The sequence below is a fragment of the Topomyia yanbarensis genome, chromosome 3 (assembly GCF_030247195.1).
Source record: "Topomyia yanbarensis strain Yona2022 chromosome 3, ASM3024719v1, whole genome shotgun sequence".
Taxonomy (NCBI): domain Eukaryota; kingdom Metazoa; phylum Arthropoda; class Insecta; order Diptera; family Culicidae; genus Topomyia; species Topomyia yanbarensis.
Genome location: NC_080672.1, coordinates 343,911,718 through 343,936,469, shown reverse-complemented (window position 1 = coordinate 343,936,469; position 24,752 = coordinate 343,911,718). Strand labels below are relative to the sequence as shown.

The window sequence follows — 24,752 nt, the reverse complement described above, 5'->3', positions numbered from 1 at the left end:
GGCGTTACTGAAAGGAAATTGAACATATTTATATAAAACATGATTTTAGTTCATGGTCCTGTTTTCAAAACGTTAAAAAGTGATTGTTCCAGAATTCATGGCACTTTATTCATGATTTTGGGAACAATTTTTTACCGCGCGGGTGGGAAAAATTCGAACGGTTTGCTGCTGATCTGGACCTGAATCTCTCTGACAACTAGGGCCGTCTTAAGACCATTAGGGCCCTTGGGCACTATTAAGCTAAGGGGCCCCTATAAATCGTTCAGCTTACGCCTTCGTTGGGAAATGAGATGAGGCCATCATAATTATAATTCTAGAAGAAGTACTAACTCCCGTTGTACTGAACGATATGTTTTAATTCCTGCACCACTCGGTCTAAATAAAATTTTAACTATCTTCTACTAAATTTTAAGGTATTCACATGTAGTAAAAGAGTAGAAATTTGCTTTTTTATTAGCGACATTCTGATTGGTTCCAATCATTCACTAGGTGGCGCGTAATAAGGCTGAGGCCTATGTCATGTCTGTATTTGGTTTCCGCTTAGATCTTTATCTATAAAAGAACGAACAGCGATTTAGTAACTTGCAATTTTAGGGTTAGTGAACTGCATCGAATTGAGCGATTTGTAATTTGTGGTGATCAGCAAAACTCCATAGTTTACAAGAAATTAGGAGCCTTGATAGCATAGTATTTGTTTACAGGAAGTTAGGAGCTTTGGTATGCATAAAAGCCGAAACCAATTACAGCAAAGCGATAATGCCGAGAGGAAATGCGACCAACGTACACGAATTTACATTCTCGCTTTGATTTACTGTTGATAATAGGTTTTCTTACATTTACCATCTGTTGAAGTCGACGCAAGTCGCACCCTTTAGAAGTTATTGAATTCGAAGTAGCCTAGATCTCGAAATAAAAGAAAACAATGCGTTTGAGCATTCAATTTCAGTTTGAAGCGTTTCACGAGACTTTTGAAAAAAAAATCGAGTTTCGGTACTCTACCAAAAATATAATCAAAAGAAAATCAAGGCTTTTGACAATTTGTCAAAACGGACTGGGGGTGGGCGTAGCGTAGTTGGTAAATCGATTACCTTATACGCAGCGCACCTGGATTCGAGTCCCGGCCCCGTACATAGGATTAGAAATTTTTAACCTTAAGGTTAAAACCTCTATAATCGAAATAATAATATTAATAATAATGGTCAAAACGGGGGTGCTCCCATGGCCCGAAGGGTGGCTCGATTGACAAAAAAATTTGGGTTTTTAAATATTAACCCTAAGTGAACGATTCCTCCAAATTTGGTTCAAATCCGTGAAGGTCGATTTCAAGTTTGATCACCTCGCGTGGAATGACCCAGATATATCATTAGACCATCTCAAAGTTCCTCCTAAGGTTTCTGGAAAGAATAACAGTGGACCAAAAATCAGCAGCTGGACGAAAACTAGGAACAATGGGTTAAAGAACCAACAAAGCATTGATTGCTCGTTTCAAGCCGACGCATTTGTGAATGTTTTGATATTTAGCCAGAATACTAAATGTTTCGCAAATTTTCGTCTAGTAGGCTAAGAAAAGATCCTGACTGAAAACGTCTTAGATGCGGAACTTCCCAAATCGGTACGAGCACCATCAAAACGCGCAACCAAAAACTCTACACGACGCTGCCAACGAAATACCGGTACTGTGTCATTGATGATGAAACCATCATCAAAGCGAATATCAAGCAGTTGCCTGGACAGGAATATTTCACGGGTAAGGACTGCTGTGGAGGACCGCTTCAAATGGAAGAAGCTGTCGAAATTCGCTTCAAAGTATCTGGCAGGCCGTATGCACTTGTGGAAAACGTAGTGAACCATGCGTGATCAAAAGCTCCATGAAATATGAGATTTATAAAACTGTGTGTCCTCAAAAACGGCTTTTCCCGTTATGGAAGCAGCTCGATCAAAAACAGTTGTTGTTTCGACCTAATTTGGCGTCTTTCTAAAATGTCGCAATAACTTACGACTCACCCTTTACTAGTGGCTGTCCTTCAAACTGCACTACTTCCAGTTGCTTCTTGCGCGGTTGTCATATGCGTCCATATCATCATCGTTATTGCTGCCCGGACGCTTAAGATCAGATGGTCTTAATTGCTTCTTACCCTCATAGATTACGAGTATGAACCCGTTGAGTTTCACAAATAATCCCTCGTTTATGATGCGTTCTGTTGATTTTGAGGTACTGGATGCAGCTTTCGCGGTCATTATGGCCTGAACGAGTTTTTCTTAGCGATGTTTGAACATAGTTTTCTGTAATGTGCCGTCTGATTACAATAGACCGTTCCTGCACGCCTTCATTCCGCAGGGGAGCGACGTTGCTGCGTACGGTGGTGAACTGCTCGAGTCCACAGCCAACTATGGTCCCAAAGCTGTATTTAGGAAGACAAAACTGTTTGCGCCTGAACTGTTGATTTTAGATATATAGTATCTTCGGCAAACTTTCTTAGAACTTTCTTGCCGATTTTTTATATTAGTTGAATTAGGGTGGGGTTAGGGTGTTCAAAGTATCAACATATTAGATATGTAAAATTCAGCTACATAATGTTCTACAAAGTCATAAATCAATTAAATTGAAGCAACTTTTCTGAAGAAACTATGTGGCTATCTCTAATGGTTCATGTGCTATGATTTTTGCAATATTTAAGGTAGGGTGGCTCTTTAAAAATTGGTTTTCTATTAATATCTTTTTATGTGTTAATTTCGCGCTAATATAATGTTCTAAATGTTTTTAGAGATTTTTTAAATACACACTTTTGCCGAAGCAATGAAGTTTCTATCTCATTTGTTTGCATAGTTACAGGCGATTTTCAAAAACCAAAATGGTTTTTTTCAAAGCTTTATATCTTCAAACACTGCAAATGGATTTTCAATCTTTTAATTTCATTTGAAAGATCGGAACTTTTATAGTTTTCGGTGAGGACAATAATTTGACATAATTCTTAGGTTTCTCAGTTATCATCCAGCTCAAATATGCAAGTATTTATGCATTCTAATATTTGAATATTCTAGAATTCCGCGCTCAAACACGCACTAAATAGGAAAATCATTGAAATTTAGTTTTTTTATGAAAGCATTTTCGTGGCATTTTTAATCTTTTGTCTGTTCTCAGAGCTGTTTGGGTTTTTTTGTTTTTATGTTTAGTACTAATTAACCGATTTCGCCAATATTCTCTATCAATATTTCAGAGAGCGAATAAAGGCACTATAACCATGGCTCATTAGCCAGGACAGGTCTAATAGCCTCTCCCCCATCCCAGACACTTAGGACCAAAGGAGTAACATTACCTAATTAACAATTAAAGTTTTATAGCACGCTACAAGTGCAATCAAAGTTTTATGATTGGCTATAAAACTACCATAAAACCTCAATTGTTACTAGGGTAACCCTCTTAACCAAGTCACTCCCAACTATATATCAAACCCCCATTAAATTGAAAGAGTCAGTACGGTTGTCCACGTTTCTTCCTTATTTAAGGCTCAAAATAATTCGTTGATTAATTCATTCATTCAATGAATAATTTGATTACAGCATAATTTTGAATCATCTCTATTTTGTACGCTGCACAGTTGGCCAGACCGCTGCAATGATTGTGTCACATACCATATCGTCGGTGTTAAGTCAGACCGGACTAAGTCGCAAAACATAAAAAAATAAGATAATGATAGCGCTGGATAAAGAATTTCGTCAGCTTCATTCGACTTTTGCCAGATTTGATATATGTAATAATAAACAAGAATTATGGCAAAAAATAATTTTCGATCATAATGATTCAAACTTAAAACTTGATTTTCTCGAAATCAATATTTTGTCACTTTGTCCGGTCTGACATAACACCGACCATATGTACCACAAACCTTAAAATTGACAAGAAAAATTGTAGGCCAATGTCTGCAATTTTCCAGGATCTCTACATGTATTGGCTGTGTATGTGTAGACTAGACTAGACTAGATGTGCCGTCTGATTGCAAAATTGCCAACAAAATCGATACAGCGAAATTGCTACTTATGCAATAAATTATTATTCAAATGTGCAAAGAGCGACAAAATTTTAAAAAAAGAAACGAAAACAGCCCGGCAATAATTTTTCTGCTGACTTTAAATGCTTCTGCTGATACTTAAAATCCTTTGTTATCGATTCGAGCAAATGCCAGCTTCTTTTCGTGATCCCAACCAGTTGATTGAGCAAATGCAAAAAAAAAAATACTTGTAATAAATTATAACAGGATATAGGATAGGAATCTCACTGTTAGGTGAATTTTATCGATTTTTTTGTGTTTTTTGTTCTAATAGATTCAGAAAATTATTCTGGAAATTTCTTTTGAAGACGCCAAGTCTCTGCGATGAACATAGAATTAAAAGTATTAATAAAATTAGTCCAAATTTAAGGATTTTTTAAACCATTTCTATTACTAAATCCTATCAACGATGGATATTAATATAAATATATTACAATTACCGCTTTTAATTACCGTATGAGGTTTTTAAATATTTCTTTTTTTTCTTTTCTCCACCCACATATATTTATATTATCATGTAAACAGCATTTAAAAGATACCCGTGCCCTGACCCATCCTTCTCGTCGGGCCTGGACATGACAATAAAACATTTGTTCTTCGTGTTAATATGATTGAAGGAAATTGGTAACTGGTTTTCGATCGGTCTCTCGAATTATCAGTTATCAACCCTCTTACATGAAAGATGTCATCATTCCACTCAGACAAGACCATGCGTTTTCCCCATGCTTATATATCTTATGGCTTAGTTCCCTAGGAATTATATTGCTCAATTTCAAAGAAATGATTGAAATTGATCAAAATAGAGTTTTTAAGTTCGTGTGAATGTATCAAGCACAATTCATTAATCTGTGTGCCATTAACCCGTACCAGCCCCTACAACTTCCGTATCATTGATATTAGCAAAACATGCAAAAAAAATAAAAACACATGCTTAAAATATGACACTCTTCCGCTTCATTTAAACTCCACACGGACCCAGCACACGTACTTACGTTCGCTAAACAAGCCCAAAACTAATCCCCCGCCCAGAAACGAGCCATTCCCCGGCGAAGCAGAGCAGCAGCGCCTGCAGCGGTACGTGTATGGAAATGTCAAAAAATCATGCACATCGCATGGGGTAATAATAACCTATTTCCTTCTCGTGTTTGTGTGTGTGCAGCGTGTGTCTCGGTGCAACGATAAAACGACTTTATGATGTTGTAACCTCAGGTCTGACATTGCTGGCCTACTTCCCGGTTTTCCCGCGAAACTCGTACTAAGGTGTACGTACATATAGTAGAACGGTAAGTCCTGCCCGCCCAAACACGGAACAGGATGCCACAAGGTTGAGGGGTGATGATGACGATGATGAAGCTCATACATGTACTGAACTCCGCGAACCTAGTTTTGATGGGTGGAAGTTTGGCAGACACGATGACGTTGGTACCATGTATGTATGAAGGTAGCGGAAGAAGCTTGCCGGGAGTTTTGAAACAATATAAACCCTGCCCGCACATGACATGGTGAAAAATTGAAAACGTGCGATATGGCACCTCTAGGCGAACGTGTTATATAATTTAAAAATATTGCCTGATGGGCGTAGGTACTAACGTGGTTAACATACTTTCCGGTGGGAGGGAGACCGGAGGATTGGCGATGAGCCGTTCCGAATCGGGGAAACTTGAGTTTATCCTGAAGGATTATTCCGCCATCAGCTGAAGCGATCAAATGCCGCCGGAGACGTGCTCAATTTCCGCCGTAATTAAAGTTAATTTTATGCAGTCTTCGCGAAATCGTTCTCGGCTAGCAAACTTTAATGTCGGGAGATACAAGCAAACAAAGTGGGTGGATAGAGGGTGATACAAGTGTTAGCAGCAGCAGGTGTGCACTTGCACACGCAAACACAGACGAGCAGCAGCATCAGCATCAACTTGACTCTGAACATACTTCCGTCCAGACTGGCGTAAGTTTCCTGGAAATCCATCTTAAAGATACTTATCAAATTTCAAAACGTCAATCCTCATCTTAGCTTGATTTGGTTTGTAACTTAGTAGAGGGGGTTGTGGAAACCCGATCGAAAAGGTGTACATAATAAGTTTGTTGGTAGAACAAACAGCAGGTTCTGGTTTAAGTAAAAATTATAAAAATGGGCTTTTAGGCAAGATATGCACATAACAGGTGCATATCTTGCATACCTTGGACTGAATATGCGGATAGAAAAAAGGTGTCAAAATTGACCCATATCTCAAATGTTCATGGGTTCTTTCAATTAATTACCCGACAAGTATCAACATTATTGTCTATTTTGCTTATTGTACGTTCATATAACTAAAATCACTTGACTGTGAATTCTTAACTAAGGTACCCAGTACAGTAAAAGCTCATCAGCTGCCTATTTTGATGCAATTTTGTAATCGGGTAACCTTTACGGAATTCCTCTGAAATAAACATTTCTTCCGCACATCTTGTGCTACACCCCTTTTCCCTTAGGTTCTCGATTGCAGAAACTTTGTATATCCCACTTCATCCGTGATGGTTTGCTGGCTTGCTAGCGAAGTGTAACATTGGCTACGATAGAGTCAGGCCACGACAGTGGAAGATGGAACAAGCTGTACTTATTTCCAATACAGTGAATGAACAAAACAGTTGGTGGAGTGCAGTGGAACTGAAAATTGACGCCGTTGGAAGTTTGTATATTTGGATAGAAATCTATACTATCTATATCGATACAATGCTCATAAAAGGTCATTTTCGTACTCAAAATTAATTAAGCCTAAATCGTTGATTTCTGCAATGTAATTTATTCATAGAAGTCTATTTATAATAGCGCTTCTTTCGATATTTGTGATTTACTTATTAACCCTTTCATTCCCAAATTTATTCTAGTGCATATAAGATTTCAAAATCATTTTTTTCTTAATTAGTTATGGAATTTGCGTTTCGACTTCGTCTCATCAGAATTCGACACTAACTTAGTGACAGAACTAAGCTAGCTCTGGATTCTTACTTGAAAACGGAGGGGCCAAGAAACACGAAAAACCATTTTCTGATAAAGATAGGCGCTTCGCTCGTAGTGCTACTGTTCCTGGCAGCACTACTCCGTCGAAATCCAATCATCCTAATTGCGATAACTTCAGTTCTAGAACAGATGCTTGTTACTGTTAGTACTTAAATGAAAGGCCATAGTCACATTTATTAGCCATACTTGCTTTTTCGAGTAAATCTTGCCTAAATCAAAAGTAATAGCTCTTCAAAAATGTTGTTGTTTCTAAACAACATAGGCATGAAGGAGTTACCAACCTTCCAGCGCTTTCTGTCAATAAAGTTACCGTTCGCGGCTCACAGCCAGAGCCGTAGTGTAGTCTTCTGGTGCCCTTGACGGAGACTCAGTTCTGTACCACTATGATGTTAACTTTATTTTGCAGTTAGACTTTCGAATGATGTTTTATTATGTATATAGAAATGGCACGCTTAACCTAAATGTGTTTTTATAAAGCAGATAAATGTTTCAGTGCTCAGGATCTCGTATGTTTTTATAATGTGTAAAATTACAAGTAAAACAATTACAATTATTTCTTGCCCAATGGATCAACTTGGGAGTCAATCGGTCTGCTATCGCTCGCATCCACGTTCATATCGTCATCGCTACGACGTCGCTAAAAAAATTTAGCGACCTAACCTAAAATTTTGTTGTTTATGATGGGATGTTCTTGTTGGTTCATTGTTCTTACGAACCACTATTGTGTACTAGTTTTCTTCGACGATGGCTGCTTTGCAGGTTGTGCAAATTTTTGATTTGCAGACATTCCCAAGTAACCAATAAGCATTATAACGTAGCCTAACATCTGCTTTAGGTCAACATATTGGGCAGTCTTAAAAAGCCGTGAAGCCTTATATACTGATATAAGGCTGGTATTATGCCAGAAAAGGCGAAATATAGTGCTATTACTGTGAAGAGATTGACAGCTCATTTCTGCAGTACAAATACTATTATAAAGCACCAACAAATGTCAAATTTGAAAGCCTAATATTGGCACTAATAATGCTATTAGAAAGCTTCAGTTGGCTGTCATTGTCCGCCATGTATTCAAAACCATTTCTTATGTTTCCTTCCGGTATGATGACCAAAAAGGAAAAAATTTAAAATAAAATGTTCTCTCTTCTAATGCATTGTAATGAATATCCTTAATGGGTTTTCGTTCTTACAAGATATGAATATTTTACGAAAATTACCTGTAGTAAGACTCGAACTGAGGTACTTTGCCTCGTCCTTCACGGTAAGTGCGCTGCGTTTGCTAACTGGACTATATTGCATATGTTCGATTGAAATGAAATATACCGAATGCAATCTTCAAGATGAGTTGCATAACGAATAAACCCACAGCATTATAATAGTATTAAATCGGCTTTCTATTTGCTCTATAATGGCACTAAATGCACATGTAAAGCTTACATGCTTTAGAAATCCTTGAAGCATGTACGCTTTATATCAGCTTTATATACGTATATAGAGCAAGCGATAATGCTATATTTCGGCTGTGAATTTATGCACTATTGATGCTAATATAGAGCTTTATTACATAGTTAATGCTGTAATGCAGTTTTGAATGCAACATTAGTGCAAATGTATAGTCAATATAGTGCAATGACTTAATGCTTATGGTTACTTGGGTTAGGTGATGTCGTTGTGGAGTGAGTGTTTGTTACTTCCGCAATTAATATTTTAGTAACCGATTGCGATTTATCGTAAGTTGATTTCGCTCTGCTGTTTCTTGCGTTCGATGAATTTTCATTAACTGCTGCGCAGGGTTTTCCGTGTTGTGGCGTCCAACTACAGACTTGGCAGAAAGGGTTATGCCCCGGAAGAGTAATCAGTGTTTCATGACTATATTGAGCTCCACTGAATTGATTAGAAGAGTCAGGTAGAAGAGGTTAGGTTTCGTCGGGCTCATTCTTAACACACGAACACCGCCTGAGCAGAGGTTCTTCCAAAAGAGACCACCTCTCCGTAATTTACCATAAGTTATTTCATTACGAGATTATTGGTACGTGGTGCCAGATCGTGCAGTCGTACCTCGATTAAATCACTACTTACGGGAATGCTGACTTTTACGTTGTCGTATTCAACGGCGTGCTGCATGTTGTTTCGCTCGATGAACTTCTCTGTTTGAGTAATGGTCCTGAACATAACCATTACATCATGTTTGATATACCGGTTACAAACATCTGCCACATTAAGCTTTATATTCACTTTTAACAACTGTTCCACTTCCCGATAAAGATACTGGGACAGCTATTAGCTTACGATCGACAATAATTGATAGGCTTAATAGGTAGTTAAAGTAGCAACAATATTTTTCTACTACAGAGTAGACAAAGTGACACACTGGGAGATCCACTTGAGTGACTTCTGGTAGCAATGAGGTAATTTGACTTCTGTTCTGAGCGAGATCAGATATTTCAAAAAGAGTTCAGATTTAAAAATGAACAATTTCACATGAACAATAGAATGTAATAAGCAGGACCTTCGCTTCGTTAGGACAAAGTTCATTCGTGAATTAAGAAGACCAGTAAAAGTATCGATAAGATTGCTGTTTCCTCTCTTATAGATAATTAAATAAATATTTATAGTGATCCGATAAGGCAGTTTTGGTTAAAAAAAAATTAGAATGATTTCCCTTACAGACTCCCAGGATTATTATTTCCTCAATTGAGAATTATAAATATCGATAAATAAAATAACAATAATTTTACATAAGGAGAAAACTGAAAATTTTCAGCCAATTCCTGGTAAAGCCATCAATATGAAGTACTAACAGGCCACTAAAGTTTTGTGGAATTTTAAATATAAGTTCATTTCAAATCATTATTGTGGTGTTTAAAGACGACGGACGGAGCATTTTCTCGGGAGATTTTGTGAAGTCAGTTGATGTTAGGTGTTTGAAGGCGACGGACGGAGTATTTTTCCGAGAGACAGTAAGTTCAGACCGGTATACTAAGCCGACGCCAAACACAATTCGCATCTTCTCAGATTACAAACACGATCCGTCATCGAAGACTCCGGCTTTTAAAGAAAGCAATTGGCATTACTAGCGACAAGTATTTTATCAAGGACTACCGCGACTACATGCCCGCTTACGAAGTTGAAATTGACGGTGTGATTAACGATTCGATTTTTTCATGCGTAGATCTACTGAAGCACGGGATTGGTTGTTTTAAGGAGATCTTGATCCAGTGAGCGAAGATTTTGAATGCAACCGCACAAGACAGGGAAAAATAGTATGCTCTTTCAAACGCATATCGGGTGGAACTGCTTTGCCTATTAACGTCTTGTTCGACAAGACTGTGCCTTTTATGGGGCGAAGGCCAACTGTACACTATGGGCCTGTTCTGTTAACATAAGAGAATTAGCTTCACTAAAAATTCGGACACATTATTTATTCTGTTGTAGCGCATCTACTGGTCGGATTTAGAATGTTGTGACAGCTATTTATCTGGAAAGTACGTGTGATTCAGTGGTGAAAGTTTCGCCTCGAAACGTGCTATCTTTAAAAACCTGAAAAGATGGAAAACAAAAAAACACGCCGAGCTATCTGCGCAACGTATTCTGTCGTTTTTCCAGTTTACTTTAACTTCTGCTTTATAATTGCCCAATACTCTTTAATTTGGCGGATATGCGGGAAGTTGGGTGGACTAATATCCTAGTGAACGAAATCCACTTTATTGTCACGGTACCATTATCCATTGTTTTTGGGTGAAAAGCTTGGTTTTGAGTCCTGAAAATTGCTTGCTAGATGATTTAAAATCACTCCTTCATAAACCAAACAAACAATCTAACAATATTGCTAGATCATCAGTTTCTCCACGAATTTTTCTCCGAAAAGAATCTTGAATTTGCTGGGCACCTTAAACTGTAGCCAGATAAAACTTTTGCCCGGGAGCATACAGACTCGGGCTTTGTACATGGATATGTACAGGATCAGGCCCCGTTTCAAAATTTTTACTAATTCCATAAAATGCACCACTAGTGCAAATAACGGAAATAATAGATTTTGTGAAATCAGTAATTATCTACACCATGACTGGTCCGCACTATTCGACCTAGCGAGCTAGCGTTTATAACACGGTCCCTTTGCCGTTAAATGAACTGCGATACACGCATAAAACATCATCCAAAAGAAAAATTTACTAGTTTGCTTTTTCACGCCTTGGCACCTGCAACAAGATTGCAGTTGCCTGTCAAATGCAGATCGCTGGTAGGGTAGCCAGCACAGTCAATATGAGGAATGTGGCACTTGGGAGACTCAATCAAATACGTGAAGTTATAAATAGAAATGCCACGTGTCTGTTTGAATCATTCGTCGCTCGCCTGCCAAACGAGCAATATCATCACTGTACAGAGGGTTCGGTTCATGGTTAAGAACCTCTCGAGGGGTGATTGACTGTCATATTTGGAGAAAAAAATCGTTCTACACATACCATCAAATCTCAATCATAACAAAGTTATTGAACTTTTTGTGTTAAAAACTTATTTGTCTTAAAATACCTCTAACTCAAGAAGTATGCTTTGTATTTCAAATATTTAAGGTCCACTGGGAAGGTGAGAAAATTTCGCATTGAGTGATGCCCATACATGTTTCAGCTAATGAAACTAAGTAGCCTTTTCAACGTAATTTATTGAAAATTAAACAATTTTTATCGATTTTTCGTTCATTTCTTGAAAATCCTAAAAGTTAACCTCATCATTTTAATAATTCAGATTGTTAGTCTTGAAGAGCTGCATAATTCGTTCTTTGATATGATACACTTACCTGTTCTTATTTTCATGAGTTTGGGTTATTCAACTTGGATATTTTCACTAATACCAGCTCTAATTGAAAAAGTATGGCACTTGGTGTACTTTTTTTTTTTCTTTTTATTCGAAAGCCAAGAAAATTTTACAGAGAAAAATGTATTAATACCTTTCAGTTAAGTGATTTTAGTATTCTTTCAGAAATAAATTAGTTTAAAGTTAGTGCTATTATTAGCATTTTCGGTAATTTTCTTAAAATAGTAAACAATAAATTTCACCATTATTATCATGGATATAGTGCATCTCAGCAAGTTCTACAGTTCTTTCTTTGACTCCATTCAATTATCTCTTTTGGTTTCGACGCAAAATCGTTTTTTGACATCGTTTCATATGCAAAAATAACGATTTCGAACCCACTACATTTGTGGCGAGGTCATGCTGTGTTAACTATTAAATAGCAGCAAATTGAAAAGAGATATAGACAAAGTGTCAAATAAAAAGTTATAGAGAACATGAAGGGGCATCAAATGAACAATAGTAACGATAAATTTTGTTGATTAATAATTAGAAAAATTAAAAAAAACTCAAAAAACACAAATTTTGAGTTATTTCGTTAGTAAACAATTTAGTACACTTAGCTAAAAGATATTTGTACATGAACTAATAAGACATTTTCTCAGCTTTCCAATTAAATCTTGTAAATAACGATATAAAGCATATTTTTTAGATTGGAGTCTTTTAAGCACTTGCAAGTCGGTTACAGGAAAAGTATAGTAATGAAATTACAAAGAAATAAGAAGAGATAGGAATACGACGTCCAAGAACAAATTATGAATCGTCCTAAAACCCAACTTTTGGATAATGGATATTGCTATAATCATACTTCATTATTTTGAAAAAATTAGCAAAAACCTACTCAAAACACTAACTTTTAACTACTTTACAGCTAAAAGGTAATTAAAACTAATTAATTAAAAGATATGAGAACACCATTCAATAGGAAATTTTCTCATCTTTTGAATGGAACTAAAAGATTTAAAATACAAAGTACGCTTTTAAAGTAAGAGGTGTTTTAAGACAAATAAGTTTTTTACACAAAAAGTTCAATAACTCTGTAACGGTTAAGATTTGATGGTATGTGTAGAACAATTTTTTTCTACAAATATGACAGTCTATCACCCCCGAAAGGTTCTTAACCATGAACCAAACACCCTGTATAGTCCGGACGGTACAATTTGCGGTTAAACACCTCTAACTTGTCGCTGTTGTGCTATCTTATTACAAACAGAATTTTGGGGTAAGCTAAGTTAGATGTTAGATATGAGTAACTGGCCGACCGCAAAAAAGACCATCGTCGATTCGAACGAAACAATGCAGTTGTGGTCGGTTTATGAATATCCATGATTTTCTCTGGCAATTGCAATATTTTAATGCAAGAGCAATTTTTCAAAAGGGCGTAGAAGTTTCCTTGTGCATTAATTTCTAAATTTATTTGTTCGATTATTGTATTTTATACAGCAAAACTATCTGAGAACGAGTTACAGGGAATGAATACTTCTGTACGATAAAAATTTACACTGAAAAATTGTTCTGTCGTTTTCCACACAAACAAAAATTCATGTTAAAAATTAAAATTGCAAAAAACCCATTTTTCTAATTTTTTTATATTTTGTTAACGAAAACCTAAAAAGTAGAAACATTTTGAGGGGGGCGGACATAGCGTAATTGGTAAATCGATTGCCTTGTACGCGGCTCACCCGGGTTCGATTCCCAACCCCGCACATAGGGTTAGAGATTTTACCAAAAGAGGTTTCTTCAACCCGAAAAGAGGAAAATTACCCTAAAGTTAAAACCTCTACCATCAAAATAAAAACAAAAAAACATTTTGAATGCAATTGAATGATGGAGTACGTATCGGTAAAAAGTTTTTCTAGCAATAACTTTATACATGTTTTTAAATTTCATAGTAATTGACTCTAGTTACATGAAAACAACCAAAATCTGATTCAACTGTATAGTTTAATCATCAGACCCTATGGATGCATAATAATTTGATTGTTTTCGTGTAGCTATCAAATGGTTTACAATATCACCTTCACGTCAAAGAGAAAGTGCTCAGCGCCCAGTGCCTAGTGCACAGTACCCAGTGTCCAATGCACAGTGCCCACTCGCAGTCACAGTCGCAGTTGAACCCATTTGGAAATTTGACCGGTGCATTTTCCAAAACCGATTCCGAGTTGCCGGAATTTCGACCCATTTTATAGCTAACTCCACTGGGTGATTCAGCTAGAAAGAAACGGTATCTCTGTTTCTTCTATCGCAATTGCCACTATTACACTATCTGTGTGTTCAGTTTGCCTTCTCATCTCGTACAGACCAGAAGATGAAAAGCACACCACCGTTAATAGCAAACAAACGGACAAATACTACCCATGCCGCCCTGTCACGTATAGAGAATAGAAACAGAAATGTTCCGGTTCTCTCCTGCTACTAGCGAATTAAGTTACCCACAAAATAATTCAACTCCACCATACTCACAATGTTGTTTAGCCGAGGCAGAACTATTCATGGTGAAGTACAACACGCAGCATGTCGTTGTATATCACAACGTCAAAACCAAGAGTCATGTGTGTTTGGACAATGACATTATGGAAAATCACCTACACGATTTGGCACCAAGCACTAGCACACCTTACATTAAAAGATTAATATCGAAATATGGAGAAGTGCCTTACTTTTCTTATCAATTTTCACACATTGTTGCGTTTGCCTAGCTTATTCACAGCTGAAATACAAAAAGGCGACAGCCACGCCAAAAAGATGTCCAGCCGCAGGTGACTAAAACAGTAGGTCGAACGCAACGAAGCCGAATATTAAATTAAAGAAGCTTTTATCCTGCGGAGCTTCTAGGACCTCTTCTGCCCATAAAAGCATAAGAGTTCCATATTAAAAAACAGCAACTCTGTTTAAGGTTTACATTTTCATTGAGCCTTATGTATGGGACAATCATGTTTTGGTTTTTTTTCGATATTTTTTAAACAAACCTGGTAATCTTATTTGTACATTGTGATTCAATGGTGATACAGAATATAGTCCAACAGATAACTCATTTTCGACAAAATTCCATACGGGACTCTTATGATTTTATAAGCAGTCTTGGCTTGAGATAAATTTGCATAGCTTGAATCTCTTACTGTTCTATTGCCTGGCAAATTAACCGTCTGAGGGTAGATGTCTTCCGTTTAATTCTACCGTCGGAAGCGGCGGCCCCTCGCAAGCAAACCTGTGATCCACTCTTTTTCCGGATTACTTAAACATAGTGAGTATGAATTAACGACTTGAAGTAATGTAGCATAACCATATTAGGTGTTATTTTTGTTATTTTATTCCGTTACGTCTGTAAATAAACGGAGAAAAAATGTAGAAGTTGGAAATATTATTATTCCAAGTTTAAAAATTAAATCTTTAAAAAGTACGTTCCATTTCATTTTAAAATAATGAATATTTTCTCCAGGACGGTATTTGCAAGTATAAATATTTATAATTTACTAGAAAAAAATTAGAGCTGAACCTCTCCTCAACGTGTTCTTCGGTCATTACTTGATTCGAAATCATTTTCTTCAGCCGATCGAATCACAGTTCCAAATGTGTTTCAATTGAAGCAACAAACAGAATGACAGCCTGTATTAGTTTCAAAGTTCGAAACAAAACTGTTTGAAATAATAAATCATGAAAATAAAACAATAAAAAACTAATCCTTGCAAACCTATGGCAAAAATAAAAGTCATTCTTGATTACCGCTCTAACATAGTTCAATTTCCTCACCCACTCAAATCTTCAACTAACCCCTACCGTTAAGTATGCACAAATCTAATTGAGTCCGCCCGTGCTTCAGAAATACCTACAGAAGCATGTTATTAGTGACAAAAACACATATCCTTAGCGATACAAAAACATCAGAGATAAAAAAGTGTGTACCAATAAGTTCATTACCTTAGGTACCTACAAACCGCCAAAAGCATTTCGACATTTCATCCAAAATTGCAATAGAATATACATATTGGAAAAAAAATACTGCAATTTGATTCCGTACACCCTTAAAACGCTTGTGAATCATGTAGTCTAATGTTAGCTTTACATTCTGTGTCATCGCATATTTTACAATACACTAACAAGCAACATGTGTACAGTATGGGAATTGACGAATCAGTGTCACATAAAGAATTCGAATGTGTTAGCTACTTTCGTTTCGGGAAGTTTTTCTAATTATCAATCAACGCTCCACATTCGTTTCCTCTTCCCGAAGCGAATAGAAAACATCCACTAAGTGTGGATTGCACTTGTTTGTCCACATTTTGCTTCGTGTCAAAACCAACCTCTTTCACCGAATTTGAAAGGTGAAAATTGTTTACCTCCTGTTGAAAGCTTATATATTATCTCTACCAAGTAACAGAGCGCGTGTCTTCCTTGTCGTTTGTCTGCTCGCTCCACGAATGAACAAAAAGTACTTCTGCTAATGGAATGTATTAAACAAGAGTTAGTTCCTCTTTCGCCATTCCGTCCCCCCCTCTTCCCTTTCCGCCTACACATTACCCGAGTTAAAAATTGTTAATTTTTCTAGCACACGAAGTGCACGCCGAAGTCAACTTTCCGACGTTGTACAGAAATGCATTTTCAACCCTGCATTGTCGATCCCTTGAACCATCAGGCAAAAACTTTACTACCATTCAGGCTAGTACATCAGGCAAAGGGGATTCCGTTCGGAGCGTCTGTATTATAAATTTTATGAATGTTAATGCATTCTCTTTGGCGCGAGACACTGAGCTGCCTTTCCGCGAAAGGCGAATGATAGGCCGGGGAGAGGAGTGAAGAGGATACGAGAGGGGAAGGGGCATGAACGTAACAGCGAGAAAAAAGCACAAGCATCACTTGTACACATTTTAAAATGTTGAAACACGAAAAAGGATCATCCGCTGCAGTTGTTGAACACGGCGAACAAGCAGCAATAATAGCAGCATCTCCGGTGAAATGATGAAACGGAACGAAAGGGGGAAAAACAACAAGCGGAACAAGATGGATGTGCTGCTGCTGAGGCTGTTACTGCCGTTGCCGGTAGATGATTCTTTTTTTGCTGTTTCTTTAGCCTAATTAGCCTGTTTTGACATGATAAAAGGAAACCGGCCAGCAGAGCAGACAGTCTCGGACGGCCGGGACTTGAGTGTACGTGGATCTTCAAATAAGAGTGGCAATTTGATGTTTCCTGAAAATGGATTGAAGTTTGGCAAACGGGTGAACTGTTTTCGTCTGTGGATGGGTTTCCTTTTGTCGAACTTCACTTCAGGAAACAGGATGCTTATTATTCTCGCTTTGAGGAAGTGAAACAGAGTGAGAAATGATCTTCAGGAAAGGATTGAAAGAATATTTGGGTGAACTTTGCGGCGAAATTTTAAGATTGGATTGGCCTGTCTCTTGTTTTAAGATGGAAGCAGAAAAGTTTCATTCAAATTGGTTGAACTAAACTAAAAACTAATTGCTAAGAACTAAGAACTAAGAACTAAGAACTAAGAACTAAGAACTAAGAACTAAGAACTAAGAACTAAGAACTAAGAACTAAGAACTAAGAACTAAGAACTAAGAACTAAGAACTAAGAACTAAGAACTAAGAACTAAGAACTAAGAACTAAGAACTAAGAACTAAGAACTAAGAACTAAGAACTAAGAACTAAGAACTAAGAACTAAGAACTAAGAACTAAGAACTAAGAACTAAGAACTAAGAACTAAGAACTAAGAACTAAGAACTAAGAACTAAGAACTAAGAACTAAGAACTAAGGACTAAGAACTAAGAACTAAGAACTAAGAACTAAGAACTAACAACTAACAACTAAGAACTAACAACTAACAACTAAGAACTAAGAATTTTTTGGCTAAGTTCCGCGTCGAAATAGTCGGATTCTGCTTCAACTGAACAATCAGCGCGCTGTCGTCGAATGGTGATTCATCAGTTTTCCCAGGATTTTACATAAGGATTGACAAAATCCGGTAGCAAATTGTTTGCTGATAATCCTCCATGTCATCTAGAATCTCACTGACAATTGCAAAACTTGGTGAATGTGAACAATACACTCTAATGAGAAACTTGAGACAATTGTGTTCATTTTGATCAAATATGATAAGCGACCCATTCTGTAGGGTTCGTTCTGGTGAGACTTTGACCCAGAGACTACAAGAGAAAAATGATTATGCGTCGCAACCATATAGGATTTCGAATCAAAACGGTTTCTTGATAACACTTTCATCGCATTTAATGTTCTAGTGAGTTAGTATGCTCTCTTTCATATCTTCTGTAACCCGTTCGGGTAATGATTTACCACTGGGTAAAAAATTATCAAATTGAACACAAAAATTGCAACGCTATTGTTCTGTGCCGTTTATCAGTTAAGTTAGGTGTAGAAATTCGCTTCTTTTATTTATAGTAAAAAAATCGAAAGCACTAACCACTCCCGCTGTGGAGAATACATGGAAACGAGTATTACTCTCCTCTAGAACTAACAGCAATGGAGAGTGAAGCCGACAGGACCGCGGCATAGAATTGTTCAAATACTTCAAATCAGCAGAAATCGATCGTATATTAAGGTTTTTGCTTTCATAAATTCAAGAAATTGTCGCTGAAAGACTGAACAAATTTAATTGGACTAGCTTATTCAGCAGTAACCAACAATTCTTTTTTGCAGATTTTTTGCCTTTCTCATATAAAGAAAGGCTATGCAATCACTGTAAAAATCGACAGTTTAACCCGGAGAGCCGAGTGTCATACACCATTCGATTCAGTTCGTCGAGCTCGGCAAATGTCTGTGTGTATGTATGTGTGTGTATGTGTGTGTCATTAAAACTCACACAATTTTCTCAGAGATGGTTGAACCGAATTCGCAAACTTAGTTTCATATGAAAGGTATAATACTCCCATAAGCTGCTATTGAATTTTTAGTTGATCCGACTTCCGGTTCCGGAGTTACGAGTTGAAGAGTGCGGTCACACAGCAAATTGCCATATAAACTGGTACCACCATGATGTTCAAATTATGTAAAACATATTAAAATTGATGTAACATTACTCTAGTTTGCGGGTCTGGATCACTAATGATCAATCAAAGCAGCTTTGACCACATTGGCCACCTATGACGGTTCATGACGCCCCCGGGGAACTCGCCAAGTTCCTAAGCTAATATCACACCCATTCCCCAACGAATTCTCTACCGATTTTTACAAACTTGATTTCAAGTGAAAGATACAGTAATACCATTGACTGCTGCTGAATTTCATTTGGTTCTGACTCTTGCTTCCGGAGTTACAGGGGTGTTAGTAAGGATACACTGGAATTTCCCATATAAATCGGTACAATCGTAATACCTCAGAAGCTAAAAACTATTGAAATGGTCACCAAATTACTTCTAATCGCAGATCTAGATCACTGATTGCCAATCAAACATTCTTTGAATATATTGTCCACCATCGACGATTCCGGAAGTCCGGAATTCCGGGCATATTCCACAATTAAAGTCACATCGGTTCTTCGGTGATGACTGAACCGATTTTCTCAAACCAAGTCTCAAATGGAAGGCAAAATATGCAGTTGAGTATTGCGTCGCCGCAAGGTGCTCTTATATATACTTACCAAGTGTAATAAGAATGAAAGATATTTCCATAATGTTATATTGTACGAACCAGCTATTAAATCATAGTTTGTAGAAATGCGAAAGGCACAATTGCACCTCTAGGTGGATTAAAACAGGTTTTACATACAGTCTTCGACAATATTATGTAGTTTTGATACCTACACATTTGTCTTGAACATAGTTTGCACGAAAAGTCACAATGAAAAAAGTTATATTAAAAATAAAAACAAGTTTTAGATGGGTTGCCATAGAAAACGCCTTTTAAATCGATAGCCTTTGGTCATACCAGCTCAAGTTCTTCAACAAAATTCTTCACTATGAGCATTTTTAAAACTTTGTCGAAGACACCAACTTTCGACCGCATCAGTATAAAAAGTGATTTTTTTAGTTAGATCATAGTAACCCATGCCTAATTTCAATTGTTATCAGATTGTGCAGAATATTCATACGAACAATTCCTTCAAAGATACCCTGTGAATATACTCGATGGTTTGGCATCTAATGAATTAAGTTCACGTTTTTGGCGTTTCCGACCACTGTGTCTTGGTGAAACTAAGAATAAACGTGGGGATGACCCGAGGGGATAATTTTTTCTTATCACTCTGATGAGCATAGGCACATAAAATCATACTAGCTCTCTGCACTGCTAGCGCTATGAATATTGCTGTTTGTCCATTAATTAGCGTTTTAACCCTAAATGTCGTTCTCCTTTTTTGGAAGTAATATTCAATTCAAGGAAATAATAAATTACAATCACTAATTATTCAACAAAAAAAAAACAAAAAACAAATATTTTTTCTGCCGTTTATTCTGGGCGCACTGCTTACCGCTTCTTCTATTAATTCTCTTTCTTTGTGGTGAGTAATGGTCAGTTGTACCCCTCTTCCACTTGCTGAATCTGCCTCTCTCGCTCATGTTTGCGTCCCTGTCGTCAACGCTACAGTAGCTCCGATTGTCGCTGTTGGATGTTGAGTGCTTTTTGTGTTTTCGTGTGACTTCGGTGTAGCCGTCTTATTTCTTGTTTTTTTTTCTTCCCTGGGTATGCTAACTATTCGCTTGATGATATCGTGGAATATTGTTTGTTTGGTATTTATTTTTTGGTCGGATGGTGGTGTTGGTTTTAGATGAGTTTTCTTTAGTTGTTTTTGCGCTTGGCTTTCTGTAGTGTGCCATCTGGTTACAGTACTGGAACGGGGGCGTCTGCCCAGGGTTCGTGTCTTGGGTTCTTTGTATGTTATTAACACATTGGAATCATTTGCCCTCGAAAGTTAGGTAAGACGATATAGATTGGTTCAGCCGCATTCGCACCACCCGAAAACCGTTGAGAATGCCTGGGAAAAAGTTTCTCCAAGTGTCGTTAGAGACGGATTTCACTTCTTCATACTTCGACATGAATGTGTTAATATAATCCATGCTAGTACGGGGTGCCAAATCATGCGTATTTCCGTTAGATGAAGGTCCATTTACGCGGGGATCTTAGTTTTAACGTTTTCATATTCGACGTCGTGTTGCATGTTGATCTTCGCTACGGCACGTTCTACTAAGGATATGGACGTTATTAGCACTACCTGTCTCGTATGATGGAGCTGTATGTGTGAAACTTCTGTAACAACAAATTCCATTTTCATTTTGATCAACTGTTCCACATTGCGAACTGAATGTCTACGACGGGTCTGCGAAAAGTCAATCGCACTTGCGTTCTCCCGTAATAGGCAAACTTTACTTTCTGATTCACTCGCAACAGGCGGCAACGGAACTTTTCTGTTTCTATATTTTACACGTACATATCTTAGCGGCGCGGCGCGAATAGCAGTTTTTTGTTTGTACGCTGTTCGCAAGTGGTGCATTTTTTGACTACAGATCTGTACGAGATAAGGAAGCAAACTGGCGCCATCAGTATAAGAAAAAGAGAAGAAAGAAAGAAAAAGCGACCCTATTTATATTTATTTGTCACGAAAAATATTTTATGTTGCTATGTTTTAATTGCCGCAAGGTTCTACTGTATCGATTTTGTTGGCTATTTTTGGCAAATTTGAGACTAAGAGAAACGAAAGCAATGAAATTGAAAGACGGATAGGTATTCTAGAGCGAATCAGTTATAAACTTAGAACGGAAAACTAGAACTAGGCAGGCTCATATGGGCATGATCGAAAGGAAATGTGAAGAATTCTTTGCCTTCTGCAGAGCAGGAGTTGGGCGTTGCACCCAAGTCTACCGCATAGTCTATGGTAGAACATAACTCATCATCTTGTTTTACCGCCGACGCCTATACCTATCCGTCTTTCAATTTCATTGCTTTCGTTTCTCTTAGTCTCAAATTTGCCGAAAATAGCCAACAAAATCGATACAGAAAAATATTTTAATAGACATTCTTGCGTTAGTATACCGATCACAAGTAGACCATTCTTGAACTGCTGATTTCAGTTTGGTTATAACGGCTTAATGTCAAACCGAAAGACACTCGACCAACCAAACAATCGATATCCCTTATCCTTCAGCAAGAAATACGAAGCTCGAAAATAAACGATCCTTAAGTGAAAAGTTTATTGAAAAATAAAACAAGGCTTCTCCGAAGCCACATTGTATCCAGTTTCATCACATAAGAAATATGGTACTGCTCACGTTCAACATGTTCAGAATAACACTTTTGTAAACCCCGTAGTTCAAAAATAGAGATGAATTTTTGTGAAGTACATTCGTATGGTTAAACGGATCAGACAAACGAACTTTTGGCACATGCACTTCCACATGCAAACTGATCGGTATTTATGATATTGCTTAGCTTTCGACCTAAAAGTTATCCACGAAATTATTGCACTACATAAAAGCCGTGGTCAAAACTTAGTTCGTTATCCAAATTAACAAGAAGATTCAGTTTGTGGTATGTAATGTTTAGCAACAATTTTGAATGGCACTCATAAACAGTTAGAGATCATCCATAAATGACGTAGCATTATATGGGGGAGGGTGAATTTTGTATTTTGTGATGATGTGGGACGACAGGGAGGTAAGGGGTTATGTTATGTTATGATAAAAACACTCAAAAATGCTACGTCATTTATGGATGATCCCTTTCACAGTAGTATCTATGACTTTTCTCCCGGCTTTTTATTATCATTACATTTTCATTCTATTTTTAACTTCATCTGATTTTTTTAGCTGCTGCTTCGCACAGTATGCAAAATAAGACACAACCGCCCTTTTCTTTTTTAATTTGTTACCACTACTCGACCAGCACTCTTTACTATCGCAACAAAATCGTTTTTTTGATTTATGCGAGCTGGATTTCCTTCCGTTTGCTTGACTAAACCTGCTGGTTTTGCTAATTTTTAGAAAGAAATCTCACCAAATTAACCAAATATTCAAATAAATTTCACCATATTTACAGAATATGAACATTGCACGTTAAACTGTATTCCAACAAAATTTGGTTATTCTGCGTCGTTCAGAGAATTACTTGTGGTGCGTGGATATCATTATGAGTAAGAAACCCCAAAAATCAAAATTGACGTTTATGAAATGTTCCCATATTTTGCGCGCATTTAATACATAAAAAAGTGTTATACTTCAGCGATAGACTTCTAAACAAGTAATGTTCGTTCATCTATCATTGAAGATTGGCGTCTATTCTTTGCTGTCGAATTCTTTGCTGGTCTGAAGAAGGGAGTTGGAACGGTAAACTCCGCACGCTCATACAACGCAATGTATCTAATGAGGTCAAATTATTATTGCTAATTCTGTCAGTTTACTGCTAACTGCACTTTCAATTATACGGATGCTTTTGAGGGGGTGTCTGGTGTGAAGTGCTCAAACCGAAAGGTATTTTATTTTACGATTTTGAAGGCAAAGTAACAATGGATCTTTAGGGTAATGTTAGGATTTAGTTATACATTGAGTGCGAAAAAATAGTTTCAGTCACGCAGAGCCACACATACGAACGTTTCAAGAGTAGACGTCCAATCATTTCCACGTCGAGGAGCGCCGCGGCAAACACGATAGCTCTTTATAAAATTGTCTAACACATGAAATTCATTAAGATTTGTAAATCTTAGGCTTGTTGATACTCAATGAATGAGTTTTGGGAATTGACTTCATGAAGAGCGAAAAATCTCATATTTTTCTGTAAAATTCGCTCACTTTGTTTCAAAATAACAGGGAAAAAAAATGTATTCAGTTTTCTGTGATTTGTCGACAAGATACATATATTGTGCATTCTCATAAAAAATCAAGTCAATTCGTTGATTAAACTGAGTAGTCGTGTTCGCCAATTTGAAAAAAAACACGGTTTCAAGAAATACGCTATTAAAGGATGTCCCACATCAAATTCCATCACGGAAGAAACGCTGTAGAAAATAACACTTTGAGTATTTTCTCTTGAAAATTTTGGGTAAAAGTAGTTTAGAGTGTATTGTTTACGTAGTATTTTTATCGCTATCAATTTATCGAAATTTTTTACCGATAGATTGAAATCTGCGTGTTACAGCAAATACGCGCGTGGAATGAATGGCAACAAAAGAAGTTCAGCGTGACCACCGAGATAGCAGGAGACTATTCTAGAGGTTCGATACTAACAATTGCGAATAAAAAAGAAGTCAATTTTTTTGCCCACTACACCAGACACCCCACTTAAGAGAAAAGCCTTAGGACGGCCCTGATCTCAATTTTGATTTAACCAAGCTTTACCCATACCGTGTTCTATTCAAAGTTAGCAGCCTGACCGGACATCAATGGATATTTTGAGCAAATCACGTCACAAGCTTTCGAAAATTTCCCATTATAGTTTCCCTAAATAAGCACGTACGATGAAATCCCACGCTTCGTTTAGCAGGCAAGCTGTCAACTGCTTCACTCCAACAAAAACAAAAACCACTGCACGATAGCTACCAAAGCCTACCCCGGATGATAAGCCTGACTATAGTTTGGCAGTATGTGTAGTGAAGAAATTTCGGAACAGCACAAATTAGTATGTTTCCTCATTGCCGACGAGCCCAGCGAGATTCCAAAGAACAGCAGCATTCAAGCCAAAAACGGGAATCATTTTCCGGTGTGCTTTTTCATAACATACATCACACGTTGGTGCTGCCGCATACCTCTACGACCTCATCCAGCCATCACTCCCACGCGATCGTATCCACGTACGGTGAAATCTTATTCCGACTTGACTTCAGTTCAGAGTAGGTAACCCTGGCCGCTTTCACTACTGCTTTCACGCTCGGTAGGTAATCACAAAATGCCGCACTCATCTCCCATACCATCTC

The 24,752-nt window shown here is 37.4% G+C and overlaps 1 protein-coding gene across 13 annotated transcripts in view; it reads left to right on the top strand.

The window, feature by feature from the left end:
• The window catches only part of LOC131690758 (collagen alpha-1(XVIII) chain), a 1,092,580-nt gene that overhangs the window by 609,654 nt on the left and 458,174 nt on the right, over positions 1 to 24,752 (top strand). The gene's annotated exons all lie outside the window — the stretch shown is intronic.